A 13,469-nucleotide genomic window follows, 5' to 3' on the forward strand; every position below is an offset into this window, starting at 1 on the left:
TAATTATTATTTTATTTTGTTAAGTATGGAAAACAACAATTTGACACAGAAACAATGTGCTAAACTGGTCCTTGGTTCTCTAAAATCATGAATCAGAGAAGAAAAATACTTTATACAGGTACAACCTAGAAAATGATCATTCACAATTTGTTGAGATATTGAAGTAGTTCTTACTGTTATGTAACAGTTACCTTTGCATAATGTGAAATTCTATGCTGGTGTGCTCCCACATTATGGGTTTAAATTTTAATAACTGAATTGGGTTATCAACATATATTGTAAAGTCAAGTGTAAAAATGACTGTACCACTATTCCATAATTTCTCATTGCTCCATGTCAGCTGATATCTACCAAAACTTACAGTTGTTTATGGCACCTGCTTCTTAGCAAAATGATGCATTGGAAGGCTTTAGGGGCTGTGGATGTGTAATGCAAGGCTGAATCCTTGTGCTTATGTGTTTCTTTTTCTTTCCTTCCCCTTACACCAAGGTGAAGACAGCATATAAATTTATCATTAGTGGCTCCTCACTTACCTTTTGAGAGCAGCAAATATGTTCTTGTGTTGCTCTGGGAGTGGTTATGCAACAGCACATGACAGAATTTAAAGTTCCATACTTTCATACAGTTTAGTAAGAATTTACAATGTGTCAGATTCCTAAATTATTGTAAATCATATGATGCCCAGGTGTTTTAACACACAATGAGAAGGTATAGTCTCACAGTAAAACTAGCACAGTATAGTTTTATTCTGTTATTCCCTGAAGCATCCTCCTTGTTTCTGCGCTAAGACTTCACTTCAGAAAATTTTAACTAGTTAAATACCTCTGACAAGGCAGAAACAACTCTGACAATATGAAACTTAAAACAGCTCAAGACAGAACATATTTATTAAGATGATGGAGATATACTGTTCCATAACATCTGAGAATCTTGTTTCCTGTCTTATAGTTTTCAACCTTTTTACCTGTGAAGCAGGTATTTCCCTGCAGTTCGTGGAGAAGACCATGCTGGAACAGGTATCTACAATGCAACATGTGGAGGACCCCACACATTAAAAGGTAGATTTGCTTTAAAAGAAGCTGCAGCCTGTGGAAAGAAGTCACATTGGAGAGGGTGAAAAGTATGAGGAGGAAGGAGCAGCAGAGATGAACAGGTAGAGTGATCACAATTCCCATTTCGCATCCACCTGAGTTACTGAGGATGGAGGGGGAGAGGTGGGAGGTGGAATAGTTGTGAATGAAAGAGTGAAGCTGAGTCTGGGAAAAAGAAGGGGTGACCATATAGAGAGAAAGTGATTTAGTTTTGTTCAAGGATAGCTGCTATCCTGATATTATTGAATGTTCTTGTGCCAATGCATAAATATGAAAGGACAGTCAACAATAAAACAAAAGAATTAGCCAAGGAATTTAAACCATGTAATAATGGACAAAAACCTGTAAAATGTAAAATCATGTACCTAAGTAGTATGTGATCTTCAACTTCAGCATAATCCATGCAACCGTGAAATATATAGAAAATGAAAAGAGCAAAGACCACCCAGTATTTTTCTATTTTTATTGTTAGGGTTATAAAATTATATATGTAAGCTATCTGTCTCCAGAGACTCCTTTAATCATTTCTTCCAATAGATCATTGCTAACATGATGCTTACATTCATTTACCTTTGGCTCTTCTGTTCACATTCATTTGCCTTTGGTTCCTCTGCTCTATTGCCAGTAAAATCACTTTCAAAATTTAATTTTATTCTTATTTACCATTATAAGATATATTTTTTCCTGTTCACAAGAATCCTTGCTAATATTAAACCTTCTTTTGCTTCAAAGAAGCAAATACAATACCCATTACTTAAGTTTAAATGGTAAAATATCATCTCAATAAACTGAAACAAAATATTGATGAATGATAACTGAGCAAGGAAGATGCATTTGTGGCTGTGTTTAAAAGAACTAGAATCCAAAGGCATAGGGCCAAATATTTCTCTGAGGGTTTCTTTAAAATGAGATAAAGAATCAGAACAATGATTACAGTAATTCAGATCAAAATACTTTCCAGGATTCCAGGAAGTTTACATAAACTGCATTAGTAGTAGCAATTAAAATTCAAAATGCTACCATCTACTATTAGTTCCATCATAATTGGCCTCACCCAAAACTCTTACAAAAATCAAATAGCTACTTGCAAGTGCTTAGTGGTTATCCTGTTCTCATTCAGATTTAACAGACACAGAAACAAAGGCATTCTGTCTTCCTGTCTTTGCAGCATAAATAAATACAATATTCTGGAGTCAGTGTTCCTCAGCAAGAGTCTATCAATGTCCATTACCTTATCAGTGTACGTGCCTGCTATAGATGTCAAACCATGGATTGCCTTAGTTTTCTTTTTCTCCATCTCTCTATACCCTAAGTCAACCAGTTCCACCTCACTACAGGAAGACAATATAGGAAAATGGTCAGATTTTGGAGTGGCTTGGACCATTGGTATTGGCCTCCAGATAACTTTTTTTATTTTTGTTTTTTAACTTAAAAATAAAACAATCATGAAGCTGGAATTGCATACAAATCTGAGCAAAATTCTGTTCTCTTTGAGTGCATTTCTTGATTTTTAAAAATAACTTCTGGTTGCTTAAAAAAAATGTTTCTGAATAAGAAAGTTGCTGACATTTATGTAAATACACAAAATTTAATGTATGTAATAGATGATTCTTGCTTGCAATCTACTTTTTGAAAATTAGTAATATAGCCATTCAATGATTAAAAACTATTTCTTTAAAATAAGACACAATATTATATCATCAACTCTCAACCAAAAGCTGAAGTGTTTTTTGGTTTTCTTTCTAGGAATCATTTTGAATGTCAAATAGCTTTGGGTATACCTAGTGATTCATTCTCATTTTAATACTGGGGGTAAAAAAAAGAAAAATTTCATAAAAAAATGGTTCTCTCACAGTCTTTCTTTTTTGCATTTTAAACTCCACACATATTAGAAAACTCAACCCAAAATGCTGCACTCGCTGTTGAGAAATTTTTTTCCATTAAATTGATGTCAGGTCTTCAGGTTGATGAGAGTGAATTTTAAGTAACAGGATCTGGGAAGGTTCAGGAAAGAGTATAACAGAAAAAGAAAATAATTAATAATGGGCATCTGTCCATTGTCCTTTAAAAGCCTATATCTTTACTACTGCCCATGTGAGGATTAATAGCTCCTTAACTGGGCATCTAGAAGCTGAAAATTGGCAGCACTAATCGCATAGACACTCTCTTATCCGTGGGAAGATAAAGAAAGAATCTACCTCTCATCTCATCTACCTCTTCATCATGTTCATCTTGTGTCACAACAAATTTCTCTGAACTGGCTGAGTTCAAGACCAAGACTCATAAATATATTTTATAGTTAATTTTCTTCATACCTACTCCTGTATATTTTATTTAGTTTTGAGTTGTTATTGTTATTATTATTGGGCCTCACTGGTTAGGAATTGTAGGCAAAATCCATTGTCATTGATTCATAAAATGTTAAGGGGTTGGAATGGACCTTAAAGGTCATCTAGCCCCAAGTCCCCGCTGCCATGGGCAGGGACACATCCCAGTTCACCAGGTTCTCAAGACCTAATCCAACCTGGCTTTGGACACTGGCAGGGTTGGGGCATCCACAACTTATGTGGGAAACCTGTTCCAGTGCCTCACCACCTTCGGAATAAAAAAATTGTTCCTGATATACAATCTAACCTACTCCCAGTTGTAAACCATTCCCCCTTGTCCTATCTCTACTTTTCCTGATGAAGGGTCCCTCTCCAGCTTCCTGGTAAGCCCCTTTCAGATACTGGATGGTTGCTATGAAGTCTTCACACAATCTGTTCCACTGGCTGAACAGCCCCAGCTTTCTCATCCTTTCTTCAAAGGGGGTGTGTACCCATCTTCTTATCAAATTTGTGGCCCTTCTCTAGACTTGTTTCAACAGTTCCATGTCCTCTGTGTGCTGGAGACACAGAGCCATCTCATCTCTCATTTCTTATTGCATAAAAAAATGTCATAGTCCAAGAAAGACATATTCCCATGACTGTGTTTGTTTAGCTTTAGGAATTCTGAATAAAGCCCAAAGGCCAGCTGCAAAATAAGATTAGTCATTGTTCTAGGTATAAAGTTACTACAGAACAAAAAGGGTAGTATAAAATTTCTACAGAACAAAAAGAATAATGTGCCACACCAACAAAACAAAACAAAATTAAACAAAACAAAAAAACAAAACAGGACAAAAAAAACCCAAACAACCTTCCCCACAAATAGCATTATTCTTCTCTCCCTGTAGGAACTACTGAATACAGATAGAGCTATAAATGCAAACACAAATGCATAGTTTTGTTGCTCAGTATGTTTTCTGTGTCTTGCCTTTTTTTTTTTTTTTATTTTATTTTATTTTTTTCAAGATGCTCTCCTTCCTCACCCCCTCTCCAAGGTAGAATACTGTGTACGCTTTCTTGGTTTGATTGCTCTGATCTTTACACATCTGGGATTGTTGCCTTTCCTCCCAGAGCCATTGCAGAGCATGCTCAGGCAGTAGTTTCTGTCTATGAACCTTTTCCCATAATCTCCAGTCTCTAATGGCAACTAGTACCTTCTCAAGCATCAGATGAAGAAATGATTTTAAGTGGAGGAACAGTATTTTACTCCTCCCTGGGGCATGATTGCTATGATTAGCTAGGTCTGCTAGAATGTTCAAGTGCATGAAGCATCTGCTGCCTGGAAAGAAAGTTAAAAGGAAATGAAAAAAGAAAACAACACAAAAAGCTGTTCAACCCTCACTGCCCCTTGGCAAAGTAGCAAAAATTGTGAACAGCTTTGTAAATGTCAACCTGAGGTGTGGAAGTATCTCGTTCTTTATTCATATACCATTACATGAGGTTTGGAAACAGGTGTAGAAGAGAATTTTTACAAACGAGTGTGCATGCGAGACTCTGTCTGAGATTATTTGTAAAGCAGAATTTCTAGCTGTTCTGTAGACGTTGGCCAATAAGATATAGGTACAGACAACATCATATTTGAAAGGCTGAACAATCCATAGAGCAACTGGTTTATTTGAAAATAAATGACTAGTATTCTATAGGCTTTCTTTAGTATTATAGTGGAAACGGGAAGAAAATGTCTGTAAACATGTACTTCTAGTAATATATATTTTGGTCTAAATGCATAAATTAAATTAATCTATGCAATACACAAAGGAGCAGCAGCAGTTAGTGCTGGTGTTGCATGAAATTTAACAAGAAATGCCAGATTCTGCACCTGGGACAGATTTATGCTGGACACAAGTATAAATCTGAAGAGAAGTGTCTGGAGAGCAGCCCTGCAAAAAGGGATTTGCTGGTCAGCAGCAGTTCAGTGTGAACCAGGAGTGTGTCCTGGCAGCCAAGAGGAAGAACTGCATTGTGGTGCATCAAAAACAGCACCACCAGCCAGTCAAAAGAGGTGATTATCCCACTGTATTGAACTTTGGTGTAGCCCCATCTTCACCACTGTGTGCAGTTCTGGAACCCACCATTTATGAAAAATGTGCAAGTCCTTGAATGCAACCAGGAGGGCTAGTTATAAGTGCCCTTATCTTATTGCACCAGTGCATTTAATTAGCACATAAAAATGTAACTGAAAATTTTATTGTTGGCAAAAGCTCTGGCACAAGTCCATTATGATGTGATTATATAGTTTCAAAAATATAAGGCACATTTTTCAAAGAGTTTCAAGCATGTTGTTCATTTCAAGCAGCATGGAATTTATTTTCTTTTTTATCACATTACATTCTGACAGCATCTTAATGTCAACCTCTTACCCTTGAGATTAAACTTTTCTTCTGAATGAGTCTCAGTTACTAATTTGGTCGAGGTTAGAATCCAACTTGGCTCCTTTGGCACAAATGAAGAATAAATTAAGGCAGAAAGCTGCAAAGTGCTGCTCTTTATAAAAGAACCTTTGATAAGGAAGAAATCATCATTTTATTTTCAGTGATTTTAATCACAGTTAAATAATGCTGGACCAACAGAATGTTTGTTTAATTGAATAGAGACATAGAATGTAGCAGAGGTAATTTGTCAGGGTAAGGAAATTTAGGTGTGATTCAATTTTCTTCATACAAAAGTCTACCCTCTATCCTCTGCAGAGTGTGCTAAGCACTTTATTTATCCTCCTGGCACTAGTGTTAGCTGTATTATCATGTGAAGTAAAGCAATAAAATGTACTGTTTAGATCATTTCACAGGAGGAAGTTGGGCTGTGCAGGGATGCTGATTCTTATTTTTGTTTTTGTTCACCTTTCATGTATATCACACCAATCAAAGGTAGAATATGCTTAGGGTACTAGATTTCTACTGAACATATGTAAAAAATACCTAACTTTTGAAAAGTATAAAAGTCTCAGTGATGAAATCTAAAGCTAAACAATTGAAAGAAGTTTAGAAATACATTTGTTTTTTCACATTTGCAAGAGTCTAAAACTGGATTACCTGTCTAACCTGATCTGAAAAAATGATCAAAATGTTCCTGAACTTAAAATGGGTTCTCACTCTAAAATTTCCCCAAAAAAATCATAGGAAATTCTAAAAGCTCTCAAGTAACAGAAAGTTCATTTTGGCATAACCTGTCCAGAGATTAAAATCCAAATATTACTGAACTTAAATCCTTCAGATCTTGAAGTAACCCCTGCATATTATTGCTGAAACATTTGTCTAAAGGGAGAAAAAAGCTTGTACTATAAGGATAACAACTTCAGATTATGGTACTGTGAATTTGCTACTTTGTGAGAGCAATAGAAACACCCAAAACCAAACTCAGTGCTGGCATTTATTCTATAACAAACTTCAATGGTAACTGTATTTTTTATTTTTTTTTCCCTTGAAGGAAAATAAATATAAACATAGGTCTAAGCAATGTAGAAGCAGTTATTTAAGTATTCTAGTCTTACTGATGAATGTACAGTAGTATATAAAGGAAGAAAAAAGAGCAAACTGCAGTCATCATATTCACATGACTCTAAATGCATAACAGGAGTTAACTTTCTTTCCCTTCATGGGAAGACTGCAATCTAATTTTGCTTAATTAGTTCTATCCCAGCCTCATCAGTTCCTCGCAGCCAATATTGCACCAAAGGTAACTAAATTACATTTTGAACATTAAAAAGGGACCCACAATAGAAGAAAGATTTTTAAACCAGAAAAAATATACTAACTACTCCTTTATAAAGTTTATCATGGATTCCAAACACAAAAAGCCTTCATCAATTTATGATCTTTCTTTATTCTCTTTAATTTTGTTCATTTTAAGAGTAAGGATACTGATAAAGCAGGAGGATGTCACCTACACCTTTTCTGTCTTTATGGTCTCCTGCAGTTCTGCAAAATATATTATACAGAACTATTTTAATTCCAGAGGCAATCAGGCAAATATTTTCCTCTTTTGATCAATGCAAAATTTTAGCTACTCTACTAAATTAATGTGCACATAGTAAAGAATAAAATTTGTCTCATTATCTGGACTCCTTTTATGATTTTTTCATAATGCCTAGTAACAGGATCTTAGAACCCCAAGGACATCCTAAATAGACTGACAAACAAGGACTGAATATATTATACCAGATGGATGATTAGAATTGGAAACTGTTGAACACAACATAACAGGCCTATTTATTGTATTGTTGTACTTCTGGTTTCAGTGCTAAAAGTCAATGCTTCCAGTGTATAACAGCAATTAAAATCAAAACAGCAATGACAACAACAAAAAAGGAGCCACGAAAAATCACAGATAAAATATGAAGAAATAATAAAAAAGAATGCCAAGAATGTTTTAAAAATTTTACTTTGTTTTCATTGTTTACAGAACTGTGAAAATAGGGAGTCCTGTCTGAAAGAGCAGAAGGTCTTGTTATGCAAAGGATCAGGATTGAACTCTTGTGTATAGGGAGAAGTCTCAAACATGACACCAAAGTGCTTTTAAAAGGATTTGAATATTTAAGTCATAACTGACTTATATTTGACACAGAACGAGAAAGCCTTCAGGGCAGAGCATAAGGAATTACAAAGAGGGAAAGAAGGTGAACTAGAGCCAAAGGAAAGAGTAGTTGAAGTATTAGGAAGAAAGGAGTGAAGTATGTGATAGACATGTCGATACCCTTGTTATGCCTCAGTTATTTCCTGGATGACTACTCCTTCCTGGAAACACAAATTAAATGAATATACTAGATTTTGTAGATGTTCTAAAGGGAAAATGACAGGATTTAGTAACAGCCTGAATGTAGGAGATAAAGAACAGAAAATTGTCTAGTGTAATAATAAATTACCTGTTTAGGGGATGAGAGGGATTACAAGCTTATATGCAATGATGGGGAAGGATGCCAAGGTGAGGACACATGTGAAATGTTTATTTGCTTCCACCCCTCTAAAAAGTCTACATTTCTGCTATAGAAACACGAAAAATCTGCAGTGGTTTTCAGAACTGAAATTTGGTATGTGTCAAGCATTGAGCAAATACAATTTTAAGGTGAGCTAGGATGTCCAAAAACCATATACAGAGATTGTATTTTGGCTCTTTATATGCAAATTGTCTTAGACAAGACTAGGAGGGATTAAAATATCTGATAATAGATATTCATAAATGTAAAAAAAAAAAAAAATACAAGATCAATTACAATGTTTTGATTAAAGCAACTTAAATGTGTTTGAAAATAAACAATGGTGAAACAGCGGAACAAACTGTAATTATTTAAATATGTAACTATTTTAAACAGCATGAAAAGAGAAGTCCTTTTCTTCTTTGATTTTTAATTTTGTTGTTTTCTACCTTGCCCATTTAAAAAATGTAGCTAAACTGTATTGGTGATCACAGACAGACTCTGGATCTTCAGAAAGGTACCATCAGCTTGATTCCATGGTAAGTCTAAGTCTCAATAACAGCATATCACACCAGAAAATGGAAAAATTCTATAGTTTTTCTGAATGCTATTTCCAGTCCTTCCTTCCTTCCTTCCTGCCCGCCCTCCTGCCCGCCCTCCCTCCCGCCTTCCACACTTCGGCACTTCCGCACTTTCACACTTCCTTATGCACTTCCTTCCTTCCTCTCTTTAGACTTTTTTATTTCCTATTCTATGTTGTTAATTGGATCAAGTCAGATTTAATTCCACTGAGACTGCAGCTCTAGTGTCATCGCCATATAAGCTGTTAAATCCCTCTGAAACCTTCAATTCCTTTCTAAGTGGCATAGACATTTTCCAGTGTCCTCACTCTGCAAAGTGTATGCTGGGTTTTGATCAGAGATGTTCTCTTGCTTTCTGTTAATTCTTATGCCTGTGTGGTAGTTGCATGCATGTGTAAAACAACTACAGGGTAAGGGAGATTCCACCAATGACTATGTGGAAAATGATCATTAATCCCATGTCTTTCAGTCTTCTTCCAAACAAATGCTATTGAAACTCCAGGGGGATATTAGTTCATTTCAGTGCTTCATTAGAGACAAGAATCATCTTTCTGGTTAGTTTTTGGTTCTAAAGGCAGCTCAGAATTTGAAATAAATAAAATTTTAACCAAGTACACAATTGACCTTCAAGTAGAAAAAGATGCATTTTTGGCCCAGTCTCACATGAAAAACACTTACTATGTGAAATTCATATTTTTCTCTGGAGAAAAATAGCTTCATCCCAATTCATTCATGCTGGTTTTTATTGCTGTCCACAGTTAGAGAATATTGACTTATAAGGCACCACCAGCTGGAAAAGGCTTTATTTCTGCAGTGCCCATGGTTACTACTGGACTACGCTGTGTGCTTTATATACTAAGGCGTTTTGAGCCTGTTCTTTCTGTTTGCTGCTGAAAAGGTACCTGTACAAAAATGAGTTGAGTCACTAAAGACAAAATGTAGGTTTGAAAAGAAGACCAAACTAGTACTGTCTTATTTTATGTCTGCAGTGCTTTAAAATGTTAACTCAAGCACTGTAAGTAGTTTATTTTGTGCTCAAAGCCCAAACAGTAAATTAGTCTATGCATTATTTTTGATTGCTCTGTTTAGACCTTTCTGATATTAAAAAACAGAAAAGATAAATTTGTTGGTAGACAGTCTCTTTTCTTTGGACCACTGAATATTTACCTTGTTCATCAGTAACTATAAATCCATATAGGTTTCTGTAAATCTGTACTCAAGCTGATAAACCACTTCAGCTTGTGTGTGCATAAACAAGTTTTTCTTTAAGAAATAGATCTGTAAAGAAGTTGAGTAATTGCATATCTATATACATATATAGATAAAGATATATCTATAAAGATATATTAAAGATAATTAACTTTTATTCAAAAGTACATTTAGAAATACCTACATGTTTAGGATAATATTCATAAGGAATTAAAATTTGCATTTTAAAAATTAAAAAAAAAGTATATATGCCTATTTTTTTTGTGAAATAAAGCAGAAGACCAAAGTTACCAGCAAAAAGCAATTAAAATTTCTCATCATCAGAACAATCAACTTTTTTAATATTGTTTATATATTTATTTTCTTGATTATTTGACATTTATGTACTACTGTGCTTATAATCCTGAAGTTATTTTATATTTGAAGCAATACTCAGGGAAATGGAACACTACTAGATAAGAACCATCTGTCTTCAAAACCATCAAAACAAACTTGTCTTTGCTCTCAAATTTATCCAAAACTGAGATATCTCCATGAAATATTTCACATTTCAAAACATTCTGTTCAGTATTTTTGTGAGGCCCTGACACCTGTCAAGAAATCAGCAATCTGTTTAGGTAATATATATATATTATATAAATAAAGCAAACTTAAACAAAATCAATTTTAGTTAATATTATGTAGATTATGAGTAGAAGATACATTAGATTTAGATAAAATGTAAGAATTTTTATTCTGGATTGTTTTTAATTATTATTTTTTTTTTTAGTTTAATATATGTGCTTTTGGTTTGCTTGGTTTTTAAAATGTTTATGGTTATTCTCATTCTATATGTAAAGTTTTTTTCTCCAACTCTGAATATTAACTTCTGATTTATGTCTTAAGTTGATTATTTCACTGGAAGTTATGCCTAACCTATTTTTTTTTTGTCCATGTCTGATTAAATCAGCTGTTTTTTGTTGTGGTATTTTTCTGTAGTAAAGACAGCCCCGAAGAATTTCATAAAACAAACCTTAAATTTTAAATGGAAGAAAGCAAAAGAGAAGCTGTCACAGGACTTTATGCCTTTCATCAAGAAATCTTACAGCTCAGTGTCAGGACACAGCATAGGACACCAGGCATGGTGATGGGGAATGGCCAAGGCTGGGCTGGGATGTGGTCTTGCTAGTGGGCGACAGGATCAGGGCTGCTGTGGGAAAACAGGGTCAAACACAGCTTTGGAATGTCTAAACATGGCCATGGGATGGACACAGGGAGGCTGAGCAGAATCAGTATGGACTGTCAGTTCCTGCAGAGCCATGAGGTTTTTTCTGTGATAATTTGAGATGATAAAGGAAATTATAATAATATTGAAAATTTAATTAAGTTTTGGAAACTTTCTTCCCACTGTGTCTAATTTTGTTCTTGAAACCCTGAATGTTTCTGATTGCATGGGCATACTATAATTTAGCTGGCAAAATTGTCACAGCAGACAAAATCTGCAATAGCAAATTATACATTATTCAATCTGACAAAACTTTCTAGAACACAGAATATAACATAAAGGATTTTGTTGGGTTTTTTTTTTTCTCTAAGGATCCCCCTGTATCTGCTTAAGCAGCATAGAATATGAGAAATGCCTCCCTCCTGGCTGTTACAACACATCTTGTTTCAGTTCATTTGGAAACAGGAAGCTCAGAGTTACAGGGAAGTAACCAATGATGACAGAATTTGAAAATACTGTGAAAAATCTTTTTCCTTCTTGAATTTAAGATTTATTTATCTTATACCAACACAACCAATCCTCTTTCTCCAGTATTTCTTCCTACAGTCATATTGAATAGGTCTTCTGCTAGGACTTATGTTTCGTTATACCCAGAAAGATGGGCTAATATAGTAAATTCTACACTCACTTCAGTTGTTACAACCATGTCACAGACCTCAGTGAAACAATTAAAAGACAATTTTATTTTATTTCTTTTTTGAAAATATATTTAAATCTTGGTTTGAACTGTTCCAGAAACTTTATTTTCCAGGCCACTTTTGCCACAGAGTTTTAATGGAGATATGAAGATTTAAAAAAAAAATAATTTTGAGATTTATTTTTTCTTTAATTAATGAATGAAAACTGAATTAAACAAAATAATTAACATTTGACATTGGGTTGGCCGACTAATTTTGTTCAGGCTTGGTTTCGACTTTTTGGTTGGACTTTTCATCATCACCTCTAGAAACAAACTGGAAGAATAGCAACTTGGAAAAATAATTTTTTGAGACATATGCTGCATGTGACATTACAGCTACAGGAACTTACTTTCCTGAATTAATATTTATGGTTTTCTCTGTAGTATGCTTTACAGAATGTTTTTTATTTTTATTTTTTTTTCCCTACTCCTTTCCTGTAATTTTTTGTAGAAAGTGGAAATTATTTCACCAGACAATACTTTTAAAATCACAGTTCATAATTACTCAAATTTGATCAGGTTTTCTGCCAAGGAAGAGGTCTTTTCCAGATTTATGTCTTTCAGCTAAAGAAGAAACATAGTAAAATAAAACCACAGTGGATCCCTGTGTCTCAACAGCTCTTTAAAAATTTTAGCAACGTTTTTAAAAGAACACTCTTGTTTCTCTAAACAGTCTAAAGAGACAACAGACAGAAGACATTCTCTGTTACTACAAATTCCTTTTTATCAGACCAGTTTAATCTGGAAACTATTGGGATGGAGGTGTTAAATGCTCCCAAATTAGTGTTTTTATTGAGATTATAAATCCTATTATAAGCTTCTAAATTTAAGGTCCTATAATATGTGTTTGACTGTTACCATATTTATAACTCCTGAGCCAAGAAAGTCCAGTCAGATAAAGACTTCTCACATGTGGGAAAGATTTGACCCTCGGCATATCTGAAAGTAAATTAAAGCTTGTCTTCTCCTTTCTTTTTTCATGTGTGAGTTATCTTGATAATCCAATATTAAATAGATTAATGGTGTAGAAAAAAGGCATGGTACAAAGGCTATAGCTGAGTGCAGTGTGTTTCCTTCTTAGTACTTTGTGAGTGTTGAGAACCTAATGAGCTCATATCTCCTTTCTGAGAGAGTAAAAAAAGAAAAAGGAATCTGGCCTAATGATTGCTTTTGCAGCCAGCAGTAGCAGTGCAGTTAATATATTGCTATGTGGGAATTGCTTCTAGCAGCTGTCACAGTATACATTCACTGCTAAGTGCTGGGGTGTAGACATGACTCTTGCTCTTGATTAGCTAGGGAGTAATCAGGGAAAGAAAGGTGCAAGCAATGCAAAGGGTGACTTGAAAGAAAGGCTCGTCTCCCAGCCCAGT

General features: G+C 34.6%; 1 long non-coding RNA gene across 1 annotated transcript; it reads left to right on the top strand.

Moving 5' to 3' along the window:
• Positions 1 to 550: 550 nt before the first annotated feature.
• LOC147655650 (uncharacterized) lies at positions 551 to 13,151 on the top strand. The gene is made up of 5 exons (XR_015289619.1): positions 551 to 1,153; positions 8,838 to 8,905; positions 9,706 to 9,845; positions 11,135 to 11,274; positions 11,732 to 13,151. It is a non-coding gene; the product is annotated as an uncharacterized LOC147655650 (long non-coding RNA).
• The last annotated feature ends 318 nt before the right edge of the window (positions 13,152 to 13,469 follow it).

The sequence above is a fragment of the Cyanistes caeruleus genome, chromosome 1, assembly GCF_971803275.1.
Source record: "Cyanistes caeruleus chromosome 1, bCyaCae1.hap1.1, whole genome shotgun sequence".
Classification (NCBI taxonomy): Eukaryota; Metazoa; Chordata; class Aves; order Passeriformes; family Paridae; genus Cyanistes; species Cyanistes caeruleus.